General features: G+C 38.3%; 1 protein-coding gene across 7 annotated transcripts in view; it reads right to left on the reverse strand.

Moving 5' to 3' along the window:
• LOC135480082 (ras GTPase-activating protein nGAP-like) overlaps positions 1-18,109 on the reverse strand; it is a 258,043-nt gene that overhangs the window by 47,270 nt on the left and 192,664 nt on the right. The window lies entirely within an intron of this gene.

The following is an 18,109-nucleotide window of genomic DNA, read 5'->3' on the forward strand; positions in this document are numbered from 1 at the left end:
ACTATTAAATCGAAACTACACATAACTGTTTTTTTTTTTTTTTTTTAATAAAGGTAGGTATATCTCTGCATATACTCTGCAGCAGTGCAGGCATTTTTTTCTAATTGTTAACAATCACAGTCATGACTACCTCCAGATGTCCATGTACGAGCGAAGAGTTTACAGGTGACTCTGATGACTAGATCTGCTGAAGGGCGAGTGTTACTTAATGACATGGACTGAGATAATCGTCTAATTACAAACTAATTACACTAACATGACCACATAAAACTATCATAACCATGATAGTTCAGATCAGGCCTGTAGCACATCATGTCACACATGGACACTGATAATGTAATGAAGAAAGGAATATAAGCACGTTCATTAAAAAAAAAATGCATTTAAGTTATACCTAACCTACTTAATATCTTCTAATTAATTAACTGGAATATTGGGAACATCATGATGAAGTCTTTGACTTCAGGTGCAGTACAAGTAGAAACAGTCAAACGTATATAATGGCCTACTCTGGACGTATTGCTCTTAATTCCCCAACCTTTTCACATGTGAAAGAGCAACTTTCAGAGCAATTTATGCACGTTTTTAACTTGATTTTGAAAACGAAACTAGATTGGTTGAATGGCCAATTTCAGGGCTTCACAAAAACTATCATTTCATCACTCGACACAGTAAATTGCCTTCAAAAATATGCCTGAATAAACACCTTGCAAACATGCAAAAAGGTTGGAGAATTACAATACTTATAAATACAGTTAAGCTGCCGTTTTTCTGTTTTGTTTATGATTACAATATCAGCAAGTAAAACCAGATACGTGCTGGCAGTTTGATAGTTGTTGGCAAATGGTCACAGGTGAACAACCTGTGAAAACTGGTCTCGTCACTTCACAGTTACGGTTTTATTCTAACTGTTTAAAGGCAGCTCATTGGGCAAAGTCACACACTAAAATAGTCACTGGTCTGTTATTTCTCACCATATTATATAAAGTATACAACCAATGCAGAGGAAATAAAGGGGCATTTTTGAGGTAAAGTTGTGTGCGGCTAAATAGTGACAACAGCTGGAAGAGTACACAGTCCAATTACTGTATAAAAACGACGAAAAGAAATTAAATAATTATAGTTACCTTGATTTCAGGAGAGCATGATATACTAGACGGAAGTCTGATCAGCACAGGTACATGTCAATGAGTTTAGTGATCAATTAATTTTTAAAGGTGATCATCAAACTCGGGTAAAGCATTTATCTGCACAGGTACAACAACAGCAACTGAACAGTAAGTTAATCACACTCAGGTGACACATTCAGCATCACAAGTAACAAGTATGATGCTCAGGTGAGATAATGCAATCACAGTCCAGGTGAGAGAGCTAGACTTTGTCAAAGGTAAGTTGATCAGACTCTACACCACGTGAGGCTGAGATTCTGTGTCACAGGTAAACCCTTCCCTAACAACCCACATGTACCTGAGGAATGGACAAGTGAGGTTAACAGGTAAGACCGGGTCAGCTGATCAGTCAGTGACCAAAAACACCTGCAGGAGACTGACCAATAGAGTCCTGAGGCCACTGGTCAGTAGGCTGATGGACACACACTAGCTCACTCTTCCCACATAAACAGGTATGTACTGAGGGGGTGGCTATTTCTGTTAGTAAAGCCGTAAATGCTCAAAAACCATCCGCCAAAACATGTTTATGCACAGAAACAATGGAATTAGGCCCCCTACAAACTTTACAAGAGACAACCTGCTGATTAATGAATAATTTTAGTCTCAAAAATTCCCTCACAATGTCATTATTCTCCGTATAAAGTACTCCACAATTTTGTCCCTTTACCGTGTTACAGTTTTTAGGGCCCTGTACTAAACACTACCTAAATTGGCTTAATTTGCAAGGATTAATCTGCAGGCTCCTGATCTGTACATAGCATTAATCAACTGTGTGTTTGTAAAGCCCCGAGGGCAAACTGGGTCACACTGCCCACAGGAAGTTGGGGCTTTATCACTAACACTAACAGCCCAGGTAACAGTTAAGCAGTGTATTGTTAAGTTACATAACAGAAGTTTGTCCAGCTGAAGGCTGTGTGGGCGTCCTCTTAAACAGCTCCAAATCCCTTTATCTAAATCACATGGTCAGATTTAATACAATTTCTTTACAAAGATATTTCATTGGTGAGTATATTTAGTACACTCCTTACCTGCCACACTTCAGAATTCTTCACAAACTGCATGTCCTAAATCCCTTAATGTCTAAATGACACGAGCTGATTTAATGCCATTACTGCGCTTAAATAATTCTTATTGAGTATTAAACGTAATATTCTGTCATTTTTCAATATATATAAAAAATAAAAAAAAAATATCTGCTTTACTTTTAGCTGACTAAGTAGCATTATAAGTTCATCATTCTTTGTCAGTTTTGATTTTTTTTTTTTTTTTTGATTGGTATTTTACGCCGTACTCAAGAATATTTCACTTAAACGACGGTGGCCAGCATTATGGTGGGTGGAAACCGAGCAGAGCCCGGGGGAAACCCACGACCATTCGCAGGTAGCTGGCAGACCTTCCCACAGACGGCCGGAGAGAAAGCCAGCATGAGCTGGACTTGAACTCACAGCGACCGCATTGGTGAGAGACTCCTGGGTCATTGCGCTGCGCTAGCGCGCTAACCAACTGAGCCACGGAGGCCCCTCGTCAGTTTTGATATCCAATATTTGAACATTGGCCTGTGTCAACTTACTGATAAGGCTTCGTGCAAGGTGACTTGAAGTCCTAAAACAGGATGTCACAGGTGTTGTGACTTTGCACTTGTTTCTGGGAGTACCATGGTCACAGCATATGTCAGAGTACATGTACCACTAAAGACAGCAGCCCTTCTAAAGGGGGGGTGGAGGAAGGGCATACTAAGGAGCATGGGCCGTTAGGGGCGGGTGGTTGTCTGCAAATGCCCAGGTGTGCTTTCACCAGGTAACAAGTAAACCGGATAAAGGAAGTTACAGAGTAAAGCTTAACCCCTGATAAGACTATTCAAAAAGGCTTTGATAACTTAATCCTATTTTTTTTTCTTTTGTATACTTTTTAATTTTTTTACTTGAGCCTACAAGGTGCCTCAAGAAGAAAACACATAAGATCTTTCATTTCCTACCGCTTTAATATGCTAATGTACATGTAGATTACTGAAGTTTAATTACCAGTGAAGCCTGATCAGCTCATTTAAATTAAAACATACATTGTTAAAATTCAAATCTAAACATTTTATGCAAATCAGAAACTCTTGCCTGCCGAGTCTAATTCTTCCAGTATGTAGCTGATTGACTTGCAGGTAGTCAGTGACAGAGTTCTATATATGTACATGAATACCTTCACATTATTACTTGGAGTTAAAAAAAAAAAGGGAAAAATTGACACAAAACATAATGTGAATTTAAATTCCCTTCATTTCTTCTGGACTCTTAAAGTGTTGAAAGGGTTTAATTTGTTGACTTAAATTATATTTTTTGTTAATTTTTAATTTTACAACAACTTTCAGTAGTAGTTACTGATACTGTTTTCTGCCAGTATTAAAATCTGTCTACATACTGGCTTTCATTAAGCTTTAATTTCTAGGTCTAGACTTCATAAATTTCATATACATATGTAGAACAGTGTAGGAAAATGAGAAAGGCTAATTTGTTTTTCATGCAACCGTTTCTTCACATCGACAAAATTACCTATTTCTGGTATTACATATACACATATGTAATCAATGGTTTTTCTTTCCATTGTTACTTTAACAAAACTATTCCACTCAAGTTTCATCACTGAACTCTGAGGTTAGCAGTACAAAATATATGTAGAGATAAGTTATTATTCATTATTCATAGCAGTACAAAATATATGTCTAGTAAATTATTCATTATTCATAGCAGTACAAAATATATGTCTAGTAAATTATTCATTATTCATAGCAGTACAAAATATATGTCTAGTAAGTTATTATTCATGTTACTCAAATTCAAGTGAGCTACTCTACATAAAAAGTCAATAGAACATCTTTGAGCACTTGATGTTTGTGCTACGGCACGTGCACTAGGCATACATATACACCTGTAACAGCCATGATTGGCCAGACCCTCGTCTAACGAATAATTATACGTACAGGGCGGGAGCTAATGACGTGCTGTACTTATGCGGAGACCACCTTAATCAGCATGTACATTTACACACTCAAACGTTTACCCTCTGTTTTCGTTTTCATAAATATTCATGTTTTACGCCAGCAATCTGGATTCACAATTATAATCATTATGCCTCGACCTTTCCCCTTGCCCTACACATAAATTTACTTACTGTATATGTATATATATACAGACAAAGAAACACCTTTTCAACTTTTCTACATGATCATATTCCGACTGCGGTCTTGACTTGGTCTGGTCTTTTGCAACCAATGAATTGTATTTGCCAGACCAAGGTATGCGAATGTATCCATCTGACATCTCTACCACCAACCACATACAAAAAACCTCGTCAGATGCAACTGCTATTTTCCTAGTGATACTCCAGCTCTTGTCAAAGTCAATCTGAGATACGCTGCACTAAATCATAATTCTGTTCCAAATACACTTTGCTCATTTTTCCTGTTACAATGTTACATAATGCTGCTATAAAAGTCAAGAGAATTACACTGCATAGCTGGTTAGACTGTGCAATACAAGAACAGATGTTTGCAACGCGATTTAAGCCTCTCAGACCGCTGGAATCTCAAAAATGCATTCTGCAGATCTTTTTTGTTATACAAAGATTTTACTTTTTCATTTACTTTATCTGTGCTTTGCACCAGCCTGAAGAATTTTTCACTTAAGGAGAGATTTGTCTACCAGAAATTTTGAACAGTGTTACCCTTCACTGTATCAAATCTGGCTGCCATTCCCCTCTAGTTGACCTTGATATACCTGGTCACCAGAACCCCCCTGTAGAACAGTGCTAATTAATGATCTACACTAATGACCGGTAGTAGGAAGTCCGCTTCCTGCGCATCCCCCCACCGCATGAAGGTCAAGGCTTATCTCACCTGAGTAATCCTCGTTAACCTGTCCTCATTATTGCAGGTAAATACTGACAGGTAGGTCCCCACCTGTACTGTACACAATGTTTCTGCCAGATACTTGTCTAGTCCGTCCATCAGAACTGTTTTACCTACAGTTACCTGTTTACATCAACCGCATTAAACTGCCTAAATATTCTACAAAACTTTCCTAATTAGCAAACCTTTGGACTGATATATTGAACAGTGTAAATACTACCACACATCAAAGCATCTGCAAAGCATATAACAATTGAAAACTTTCCTACATAACATTGTTAAAGTCACCTTGATGAAAAGTAACAAAAATTATATAGCACTCATTTTTTTTTTAAAGAATGTGATTCAAATTGGCTTTGTACATATAAAAAAGTTTAAAACAATAGTGATAAAAAAAAAAAAAACTACAACCAAATTTTCCCCACACATGTCTACATCTTCGTAAAGTAAACAAAGGGTTTATGGTTAAAGCTCCATTATTGACATACAAATTTGGCGATTTAAACACAACCCAATAAGGTACACTGCTTTTTTTTTCTTCAGTATAATGAAACATATGGTGCATACTGTTGAATTGTCACTGTCTGTATGCTACAAAGCTAATTCACACCTGGATGACCGTGTATACACCTACACGGTAGAAACTGACACCCATGTTAAACCAGGTGTTAATTAAAAGATGTTTGCATTGTTTTCTAAAAAAAAAGTTCATTTTAATGTCAATCCACATAATAACAAAACTCATTATGTTGCATCTAAGAGCTTTACTCATAATGCAGCTTAACCTTGACCATCCCAATATAGCTGTTTCGTCATTATCGTTAAATATGGAAATCCTAGTCATTATCGTTAAATATGCAAATCCTTGTCATTATATGTAAAAACGAAGACTTCTACCAGAACACTTCAAAGAGCCACAGCTTACACACATATGGCTGCTTTCACCAAAAAAACTTAAAAGTCTTAAATGGCTTGACAGGACTAAGGCTTGAACTCAGATTATGAGGCATTCCAACATCTAACTCTTTGCTGTAAACAGTACTGACTCCTGACACTGTAACACGACACATGTACATGTATTATAAACTGATGTGTTGAGAAATGTCCATGCACACACTTCAACATGCTAATATTTTCCCTTGTGAAATATTCATGTCAAATTGGCTGTGCATGCTTTCATTAAGCTTCTCAATGAGGTACAGTCTTGTTTCAAACAAAAGAAAGTTTCCAAGTCAGAGAAAACCTGTTTTAATTATTAATAGCCAAAATGTCACAAAACACATGGACTTGGTAATACTTCAGAGATCACGACACGAGACAATTAAGATAAATTTCAATAAAGCCAGCAATTTGCAACCCCCCCCCCCCTTAAAAAAAAAAAACTATAAAAGAACTCACAAATTTATCACTGTTTGTTCCAAGCCCAAACAACAAACAGCCATGTATCACTGTAGTGAATGAATTAAGTGCGAAATGTTTAGCAACTAAAAGAATGTAACCGTGAGAACCTGACCTGTGAACAATGCTGCAATTTGTCACTTTAATGAGGCACTATTTGGTTACCTTTTTCATTCGTGTTTTTACGTTTTGTTATCTGCCTACATGTTACTTTTAATGCATATCACCTTACAGGTTAACGAGTTAATTACCGCCGAACCATCAGGACAAAACTGATGGCATTGTGAGACTGGCTTTTTGACCACACCGGGTAATTTAATTACAGTTTTGTTCACGCACAAAGGTAACTACGCAAATGTGTGAATAAAACGTACTTGCTTGAACTGTGATTCAAGACAAATCTGTCAGAAAACATGATCATTGGTTTCAAACATCTACATCATTATACCGAATTCCTCAACCTTTTCATTTATGCAAGACCAACTTTCAATGCAATTTATGCACATTTTCAATTTACTTTTGGAGACAAAACTCCACAGGATGGATTGGCTAATTTCAGGGCTTCACAAAAAGTATAATTTTAACAGTCTACAAAGAATACTGCCTTCAGAATATGCTTGAAAAAACACTTTGCACACATGCCAAAAGGTTCAAGAATTACAGTAGTTACAAAAGCAAAATGATTTTTTTTTTTTTTGATTGGTGTTTTACACTGTACTCAAGAATATTTCATTTATATGACGGCGACCAGCATTATGGTGGGTGGAAACCGGGCACAGCCCGGGGGAAACTCACGACCATCCGCAGTTTGCTGGCAGACCTTCCCACATACGGCCGGAGAGGAAGCCAGCATGAGCTGGACGTTAACTCACACTGACCGCATTGGTGAGAGACTCCTGGGTCATTACGCTGCGCCAGCGTGCTAACCAACTGAGCCACGGGGGCCACAAGCAAAATGAAATGTGAAGAATTGAGTTAATATGTAAGAGCAAAATCCACACAAAGCTTACCGTCACTACATGTATATTTTATTGCTGTTAATGGCAATCTCAAAACAAAATTATTACCTGAGAACGGATTCAAATTTGCATTATAATGTATAAAGAAAGCTATAGGTGTTGCGAATGATTGTTACTACAAGTCACGTACGCGCTCCGTTGTACAGGAACCTTAGTATTAATATAGATCGTTAGTGAAGTGATCGCTCTAATGACTTTCCGGTATGTTGGTCAGGTGTGGTGCGCATATTTGTGACCAATCTGCATATACCTATCACAAACATCAGACCACAGCATCATTTGGTCAAAAAAAAAAAATAAATAAAAATTAAGGAGATAAAGTTAAAGGACAGGTGAGTTGTACGAATTACGCAGGTATGCAAGAGGTGGCGGCCCCATAAGGTGAATATTCAAATATGGAGACTAATTAGGAGCACTAATGAAGTTCTAAATGGTAATATATGGCTGCGCACCTGGGTCGTTTTGACTGACCTGGACTTCACTTACCTTTACGGACAGGCGTTTAATTTAAATTACTGTATTTGACCTAAAGATAAGCCCAGAAAAGTGCACATTTTAGACTAAAAAAGGTAACAGAATATTTTGTTTGGTGTAGAAACTACATTACAAACAAATCTCAAAATACCTTTTTAAAATTCACAAAATTGACATAATCACACAAAAAGATATACTAAGTCATGGACGAGACTTTAGGATAAATACTACAAATAATTTTATTGATGTCCCCACACAGAGCCAGTTAATGACAGACTGAAATGAACGTTGTGTTACAGAGTGGATGTAAAACTGCGATGATCCCATCTCATTAACGTGACATACGGCTGATTACCCCTGACACAAAGATCAAAGAGTACAGGTGAACATCAAAGGCAACATGCTCTTTGTTCAAAATTCAAAGAGAAGGCCAAAGATCAAGTGGTAGTTAATTGCTAAAGACTCCTGAACTTGGAATTGAATTAAAAGATCGCAGATTATTTAACTGTATTAAGATATACCACCTATAAATTTAACGGCAGACTGATTATACCCTAGATATATGACAGAGCAGACATTAAGTTTAAAGTCAACACCACGCAACACATTTATAATGGAATGAAGAAAACACAGCTTTAATAAGACTCGCATATAAAACTAGTGTAAACACTTAAGAATATTTTATGGTTATTTCTACGCAACAATGCTTCAAATATATTCTCGATATTCAAAGCTTACAACCTTATACTACCAAAGCTTCCATAACGAACGTGGGTTTACAAGGTGGTAAGTCTCATGACACATATAATCGTAAGGTCGAAGACCTGGTAAGCACAAAATGAAACCAATACTCATGTCATATGATACACGACACAGAGACCTCACTCACATATGGTGTGAAAGAAAATTCAGAAAGCTTTACCTGTCTTGAAAAAACAGCTGTCAATCAGACAATGATTGATGGGGAACAATGGCAGTTGCTAATCCTACTGTTCAGTTTCATATCTGTGTAAAACTTAAGCTGGATAAATCACAGAGGCACTTCTGCAATCTGTCTCCATGGACAGCACACACACACACACACACAGGTCGCACATCCAGAGTCCGCTCTTATACAAATCGACCCTCAGAGAACATCTGATGCTGGTAGGGACCTCCAGAGCTCACGGCCGGGCTGAGGACTATAAGCAGGCTCCCTTCTCTATGTAGGCCTGTGTAATGCCAGTTTCACTTCCTGGTGGTGGAGCTCTAATTAAGGCTGACGTTAGGCCAGGCCAACGGCATATGTAGAAAGACACTAGCTGTATACTCACATTCCGACCCCTTCCCCTCCGTTAACAATCAATTATTTAAGAAGCACTCCACCAGCTATAGCTGTACCATATGCCATAAATAAGAGATGTTCCTGTTTCTTCTTGTATCCAGCAGGGTAGAACAGTGACTGTCTGTACTGTATGGTACAGATAACAAGCTGCTGTAGGGAACTTCACACAACTTTGATCAGCTCAACAGTCTTTCAATTCAGCAAAGTTCTTTCAGCAAAACCTCAAAATCTACTGCAAGATCCACTTGAGATCACCTCATTTCTTCTTTCAGAAACATTCAAGCATTAGATTTTTCTTACCAATGTGACCAAATTCCTTCCGGTGAGCAACATTCCAAATACCTAACTTGCCTTACCCACATAATCCGTTTTTCATCACCCAAATTCTTCCTTCATCCAAGACATCCAAGTACAGTATCTCTGCTCACTTATAACAGCTGGATGCACTGTGAAAGAGAACTGCTGTCTTCTTGGAAGGTACTGCACCTACAGAATCTCATATCACATACACTGTGTCTTTACAAGATGGACTATATCTCTTTCCAGGAAAATAACATGACCAGCGTTGAATAAAAGTCAATAAAACAGGTAAGATGAACAATGTATCGAAGCGCCTTATCAAAGTTTAAAACCCTTTCCAGGTAATGAAAAAATCTGGTCAAATAAACAAAGACAGAATACATTCAATACCTGTAAGCCTAACTGGAAGTCATGTAGTGACTTTTCAAACTCACTGGTCTGGCTTATGATTGGGTGTTCAGCAGAGCTTGCAGTTACCAAGTCCTGATATGCCCTGAACAAATTCCTCCTACTTCGTGGTTAGGCCCTATTAGCTTGAGGTACAGAAATAGTTCCATGCATGGTCATTAGGACCACGTGAACCAAGATTAATGGCCTTATAAATTACTCCTCATTAAGACAGCATTAACAGCAGCAAAAAAAGAAAACCGAACCCAACTGGTCCTGCTTCTGAGCCTTGTCCTTTCTGGGTAAGCCAATCATATTGAATAAGCAGTTAACTGATCAGCTTAAGAGTACAATACCTGCCCTTTTGCTCCCACTGTTACAAAAACAGATTCACTGAGGTATAAAATGGGAGAGTTCCGACTGAAATAAACAATACTTTACTGATGCTCAACTCACAAGCTATACAGATTCCTCCCTGTGAAGAAAACCTATGTGTTCGTTATCAGTTTTTTCCTGGGCGTAGGCAGACATGATGAATATGGATGACTATCACTTAAGTGTCAAAAACAAACAAAGTTTATGGCTGAAAATTTTGTAATAAGATCATTACACACTTTGTTCACAGTTCATGTACACCTCTGTTTGAATGTGTATTTCACTAACACTTTGATCCTGTACATGTAGTCCTTACCTTAAACTCCATCAAAATTACATTTCTGAAATGAAAATTTCTCACGAGCTCAATTGTAAGAATACTTTTGCGCTTCAGTTTCTAGTTGAGAATTTCAGTACAGAACCTATACAGTGAGTTATGGATAACTGCACGTGGGTGGGAAACTCCAAAATCAAACTGCTGTTTTCCAAAAGAAACTGTCTAGCAGTACTGCTTTTTTTTTCAGAAGAAACTGTCCCACACTATTCTATGGTTCATGGATATTAGCACCTTTTTACAATCTCTCCATCACTCTCACCTCTACTAAGAACCAGGTTCAGAGAGTCAGGAAGCCAGAAGTGCTTGAGGGGTTTTCCCACCTCTCCAAGCTGACTCAGCTCTCACCCCACGCAGCATCAGCCCTCTGGTGAGGAAGAGATAAGCTCAATGTGGGGCTAAGACAGAATTGGAAAGGACGGGGGGGGGGGGGGGGGGGGGGGGGGGGACGCCTTCCTTAAAGTTAACCACACAGGAAAACCAAGGGGCGGGTAGAAGAACACTGACTCTTGGGCAATTGACCGAAGCCAGAGATGTTTTGTGGTTTGGGAGGCAGGCATATTAAGAGTGGAAATTACAGTGTAGTCTTGGGAGCAAGGATGTGTGTCTAAGTTAGGAATAAGGCACCAAAGGGCAATGCAACCTGTAATTAACTGCTGAGACCACTACGGCTCGATAATTGAAGAGTGCTGAATTAAGACACAGGAGGTCCATCTCTGGAAACTAAGAGGTGAGAGCCTTGTACAGGGACAGGATGACCAGCAAAGCAGCCATTATAACAGTGTCAAAGGACAAGTCACTGTGTACTTAATCTATATAACAGGTTTTAGACAGAAAACAGGAAAGCTCATTGTTCCAGACTTCCTGTAAGTGTCTGGGGTTTCCGCTTCAATCTGAAAGTCGCTGGTCATGTCTTCGATGAATTAATGGAATAGTATATATACATAAACTATGAAGTCATCATAACCTGATAAATTATGACCGACTATAAACTCATTACTGACTTGTCTGTACTTAGTTCTTACTCTCTATGCTGGAGTCTTCTATATTTCACAACTTCTACCATTGTTTCGTCTGAACTATACAGTATATAAGCAATCAGTTCAGTAAAACCTTTAACTGTGAGGGAACACAAACAACTTGCAATAAGATATTTTCAAATTTTCAAATATTATATAAACCAAAATAACACATTTACTTTTCAGTATCACATACTTTCCCATCATATGATTTCTGAGTGGTACATTTTTCATTTCAAACAATATCAACCATGTGTATCAAAATGGAAGCTATATGTGGATCGTTCAGGAGTTTAACCCACTACGTGTCCTACTTCACATCCAACATGGGTACTACGACAGAGTTCTCTTCAGTTTTCACACACTTTCCCACCCACAAGTGCAGTTAGGCATAACGATTTCTATAAGCACTGGTACTTGAAGTAGGCACCACTTCTGTCCACTCATTGTCTGTAATTTTACATACATCTGGATATAGCATCATACTGTATATCTGCTAAACTTGACACATTTCACTTGATTCTGGCTGATTCATTCACCTTGTTGGGTTACTTAAGAAACTTTTCTCACAAAAACTGAAGCACTGGCATCAAAAATATCATTTTGAAGTCTTTATGATGCTCCAAAAGTGCATTTTATTGTGCCAAATTTTAGAAAAAAACTGTTCACAAACATTGCTTGAGAAGTCCTTGCACAGCATATAGAAAGCAAAGTTTTTGAAAAACTGAACTGTCCAGTCTGATAGTACAGTTTATTAGACATAGTGTATTCTACACAGACATCCTACACACTATATACAAGGTTTCCCACAATCTAGAGACTGTCTAAACTGACGACAACAGTAAATTATATTTTCCTCCAAGTTAACAACCTCCAGAAAGATGTTTCTGATTTGTAAGAGAGGATTTGGCCCAAGATCATATGAACAGCAGGTGGCCTTAATTATACAACTTGAAAACAAGTCTGAAAATTATCGATGATACAACGGAAAGTTTATCCAATCTTTCCGCGAAACCAGTTAACTTTTGCGTTAGAGTAAACTCACAGGGCTAATGTTCTCTAGCCAGAAAGAAAAATAAAAGAAATGAAAAAAACAGGAGAGCGAACTTGTCAGAGGTTATTCCAGCCATCTTGATTGAGATCCTCCTCCTGTCAGAGGTACCAGATTGCTGCATAAAATCCTACACTGCACCTCTGATATGGAGACCAGATGTTCTCATGCGCCAAAAATGCTGGTATATATAGTGTCTCTTCATCCACTGATATTGCTCATCAGCTTGGGGGAGAGGGGGTCATGGCCTGACCCTAGGGTATAAAACTAGCAGACCAGGAGATAAGACAGATTTTATGTACATGGGGGAATACTTCCATGTTAAAGCATGTGTATGATTAAAATAGAAAAGCCATTAAACCAGGGGTATGAAATAACATGGAGGAAACTGATGTCAAAAGGTAGAATTTCTGATAGACAGGGGACTTTCTTCTTAAACAACAGTCCTTCTGTACTCTAAAAAGGAAGGAAGGGGGTAGCACAAATTTTCATTACAAGTACATGACTAAGTAAATTGTCAGGGATCAAGAAGCTTCGGTTTGAAACATTAAAAGCACTTGCGAATGCAACCCAACATTTGCAAAACAAGATCCAGAATACCAGTGGGAAAAGTAAGCAGTTGCTGTCGTAATTCCATGTTACATCTATCTTATCCATTTTTCTTTTTTTTTTTTCAGGGTAGTTTCATATTGTTATAACTGGTTTATTCTAACTACACACAAGATATTCACATATGAATCACTTGCTAGACAGCAGGCCCTTCTATTATCTTCTCACTGATTGGTGGACCAGATTGAGACATGTGTTGGTGAGATCAGCTTTCTGGTTAAAGCAGCCAATCGTTGATTGACAAGACGTGCAATGAACAAAAACCTGAACCAGTTTAGAACACCTTCCTTCCCTTAATAGCTGGAAAGGAAAACCCAAGACCATCTGGTTAGAAACAGGAGTCTTCCTAAGCTGTTAACAGCAAAGGTGATGAAAAACAATCTGAAGGTACAATTCTTCCTACATGTACTTTAAGTACTGGCTTAATATAGAATCTGCGCTGGTGCAGCGTAATGACCCAGGAGTCTCTCACCAATGCGGTCGCTGTGAGTTCAAGTCCAGCTCATGCTGGCTTCCTCTCCGGCCATACGTGGTAAGGTCTGTCAGCAACCTGCGGATGGTCGTGGGTTTCCTCCGGGCTCTGCCCGGTTTCCTCCCACCATAATGCTGACCGCCGTCATAAAAGTGAAATAAATCACCAATCAAATAAATAAGTAAATTAATATAGAATCAGTAACAGTATTGTGTTTTTGTAAAGCAATGGCATTGATTTTCACCAAAAATTCAAAATCTAAACCCAGTTCAAAAATGAACCATGAGAACAAAATAATACAAAAAAGAAATAAATATATCATCATATACATCAATATCTCTTCTTTTCAGAATAGCAGTTGTTCTCTTCTATAAAATCTTCAAATTCAGACTCAATTCCTCCTCTCAATCAATCCACTATAAAAAGTTTTTGGCTAAAACGGTAACAACGAACAATGTATATGCTCACACAAAAATCAGAGCCTTACAGAAATTGAGCAAAACTGGTAATCACTAATCAACTCAAAGAGTGCTCTTGGATTTGGATAGCATTTAACCATTAGCACTGAACTCCCACTCCAGTTCCCACAGCTTTATCTTCATCTTATATGAGCTATGACCCAGTATCTTCAATGCCACAAAGAGGGTCTCTATCAGGAACTATTCTAATGTGTCTCGGAGGAATGCATTAATGGTGGGTTTTAAGATAGCTTATCTCAGAACACATTGCCCCTGAAACTCCACAGCCTAGACTTCATAGCCATTTTCATTCAACAACACAAGACTCTGGCAAGATCTTTGTACAGAGGTCATCTTTTGTTGGAGAAACTTCTGGACAAATGCTGTCTCTTTTAGAGGCCAAAAATGTTCATCAGAATGACAGATTTGTCTGTGTATCTGGCAAATCCATCTGACAGACTAGATAGCTGATAAATCAAGCTGTGGAAATAGATACTGTTGCTGTATGGTTCTGATAATCTGGGTGAAGATCGACTGAGAGAAAGACAGAAGGATCCGGGATATGAAAACATCACTTTTAAGGAAAAACAGGGATGTGGTTGACAAGAACTATAGAGTTTACCTAGGTATTTTACAGATTAACCCCTTGTCAATTTTACCTTGTTGCATATCAGTAAATGAGGCATACAAAGACTGTCTCTTAACATACTAAAAATGAACACTTTTCTAATCTAGCTGGTAATAATACCTTAATCAAATAACAACCAATAGTAACAGCCCTTTTCCTTAACTAATGAGCTAATCATTACCCTAGTAACGCAGTGACAATTATCGCTCTTTTATAATAAAACTGTAACTTCTCCGAAAGTGCTATCCAAAATGATTACATGTTCATGAGTGAGAAAACATATCTGGTGCACTTTAAATGTCATTTTAGCAATAATTTTATAAAATTTTCTTTTAGCCTTTAGAAACAATTGCAATGGTTACACCATGACAGCAGTCTGCACCTGGGCTGGACCAACGTGGGCAGGGTTTTTAATGGCATTCTCGCAGCTGTCTGGTCGTAACTTCAAGGAAGCACTATTCTATGAGGTAAGCCGCACTTATAGCTGCCAGAGATAAGCGCGTGAGCGTTGAGTTATGATGGAAATAACTGCAGGCCAAAAATAAGACAGCCAGAGTCTGAAATGTATTCCACGTGTAATACATGTACTTTCGCCATACCAATGCACAGGTCTTAAGATTATATGTTCTCCAAATACACGTATTTGCACAAACTATTTTGAGTGAGTGAGTGAGTGAGTGCTTGGGGTTTAACGTCATACTGAACAATTTTTCAGTCATATGACACAAACTATTTCAAAAAGAAAATTCCAATACAGCATTCTGGGCTTAATCTTCACTAATTCACAGGTTTTTTTATCATTGCAGTTGCCATAATATTGTAATTCATATATACAAACATTAAATACAATTTTTTTTGTACAACTGGGGTACTGCTTCTCACACAACGGCAACTCCAAACCATGCAGACTGACTATTCTCCTCAGTCCGTATGGATACAACGCCATATTGCCTTTATTAATCAATATATTCACCCAGTTGTCAGGGACAAAAAAAAAAAACATAACAAAAAATAGAAGCAGAATCTGTGTCCCGCTAAATGTCATTTCGTTTTAAAAGTCATTTGTTACGTCGAGATAGCCAATTGGCATTGCGTGCAATGAATGAATGGGAACATCATCTACAAAACTGCAAAAGACGATTCCCACTTGGAAAATGTCATCAGCCCAACAAAGCCTTGAATCAATAACAAAGATTTTCACTTTAGCACCGTGACAGAATATCCATGAAAACCTTTCATGCTCAGGCATCTTGTTGGTTCTTATAGACGGTGGCTTGGTGCAGTTTCTGCCTGGATTAGAGCGCAGCAGATTACACCCCAAACAACCAGAGTTTAGATGTAGCCCTACGCATGCTGATTTCTTCATCTGTTAAACGGAATCGCCATCCGGTGGGGGAGGGGGGGGGGGGTTGTAGTGCTTGAACAACGCTCCATCTCAATTAGACCTGCGCTTCCTTTCCAGATAATGACGGTATGCCGTCAAAATGAGCACCTGGTGTAAATGTAAGCCTCAACATGCCAGAGGAGAAGAAAGAGCATGTCAGGTATCTTGACGTATGTAATGATCACTCACATAGAGATGTGCATTTTTTCTAATGAGACGAACAGCATGAATTATATATATTTCCTTCAGGGTTTGCAGAAAATGCCTTACTTTTCTTCTAGATCAGTTATGTTGGATGTAAATCCACCTCAACCCCCCCGGCCCCCCACCACTGCACATCCCCTCCCATGAAAAAAAAATTGATCTTGTCAGCACAAATAGGAAATTAAACCTCCATTACACACACATTTTTCCATGAATGTGTTGAGAACTGAGGATGAAGAGTGCTGAAGGAACGTAGAATTCTGCATCGGTGGAACGTACAACCTATTTGGGATCATACATATCATTCTAACAAGGGTTCCACCCAAGTCAGAATACATTAGCGCTTCAATTAAGTCCAGCGCACATTGCAGAAACATCGCCTCAAGGCCTTCGTTTATGTAACGAATGAAGTCTAGATGCATGCTTTGATTTCATCACTCACGCATAATGGCTTTGTATCTTTTTACCTTTCAGGTAAAGTTCTTACTTTCAAGTGCAGGTAGGTCATGCATGTATATACGTGTAGAATGAACTTACTGTTTCTCAGAACGCAAATCTTAGTTGCATAACAGAAGAGTTCAACACTAACTGTTAGTTATTTCACTAAATTTTCTTATCCATGTGATGAAAAGAAATTCCAACACAGATATCAGTGTGTCAAACCGAAGTTTGTGACCAACATCAAGAAATAAGGGAGAACATTCCTTAAGTCAGTGGAATAGCCTTATATATATATCACCAGTATACAAGATCCTCTTCCCCAATAAAGCCCCTGCCCCCACCACCCTTCCCTAAATAGAGTGTAAGCACTCCCCCATGAAGAACCATGCATCATATTCAGCCTGGGAGAACCTTCCTATGAAGTTTAAATGATAAACTACCTGGCTTGCCCTGGTCCCTGATGTATTATTCACTTAAGGCAAACTCACATCTGAACCCTTCCACTTTTTTCATTATCAGCCTGTTTTTTTTTTTTTTTTTCCTTTTTCCATGTTGTCTTCTCTAAACAAATGCGAAGGTATCCTCTTGAGGATGGGGTGGACAAGACCAGAGTGATATTGGCTGAGTTTACATAATGTTAAGATCCCTGTGGCTTGTTTATGTCTAATAGCTCTCCATCCCCTGGGTAGGGGCAGAAACTCTATCACTCAGGCCTCCTCGGGCCTTACAGACCATGAAGCCAAATGCATGTCTCAGACTTAGCTGATAGCACCTCAGATGGGGTCTCCTTTGGAGACTATCAATGCAGATTTTTTTTTAAAATGTTTTTACCAAACTTTTATAGAACTCTCACACTAAACGCATGTAGAATGACAGCTTTGCAACAGAAGGTTTACTAATAAGGTTTACTAATAAGGTTTTGAACCTGTCTGTGAAAACAGAAACAAGCACCTGTACAATATATTTGGTATTAATATTGAGCTAGGACAGAAATTAAATATACAACAAAACCTACAATACAGCAAACTTAATTTACCTCAACATGATAATAACAAGATACTAAAACTCATATGAAACTTCAAATTTATCCTTTTTACATTTGCACAAGGCTTCATTTTTGTACCACTTCATGTACGTGTTCAGCTAAACAGGACTAGACAGTCAATAA

This window comes from Liolophura sinensis, chromosome 13, assembly GCF_032854445.1.
Source record: "Liolophura sinensis isolate JHLJ2023 chromosome 13, CUHK_Ljap_v2, whole genome shotgun sequence".
Taxonomy (NCBI): domain Eukaryota; kingdom Metazoa; phylum Mollusca; class Polyplacophora; order Chitonida; family Chitonidae; genus Liolophura; species Liolophura sinensis.